Source organism: Puntigrus tetrazona, chromosome 7 (assembly GCF_018831695.1).
Source record: "Puntigrus tetrazona isolate hp1 chromosome 7, ASM1883169v1, whole genome shotgun sequence".
Taxonomy (NCBI): Eukaryota; Metazoa; Chordata; class Actinopteri; order Cypriniformes; family Cyprinidae; genus Puntigrus; species Puntigrus tetrazona.
In genome coordinates this window covers 6,690,960-6,691,211 of record NC_056705.1, presented here as the reverse complement: position 1 = coordinate 6,691,211, position 252 = coordinate 6,690,960, and positions in this window count along the sequence as shown.

Genomic DNA, 252 nt, shown 5'->3' with positions numbered 1-252 from the left:
TACCTGTCAGCTGCCTCAGGAGTCCCACGAGCCAACCAGGCCCGATAGGACTCCTTCTTCAGCCTGACGGCATCCCTTACTTCCGGTGTCCACCATCGGGTTCGGGGNNNCCAGCCTCCCTCGGGATCCGGTCAAAGTTCTGCCGGAGGCGGGAGTTGAAGATCTCCCTGACACGGGTCTCTGCCAAACGTTCCCAACAGACTCTCACGGTACGTTTGGGCCTACCAAGTCTGTCTTGCCTCCTCCCCCGCC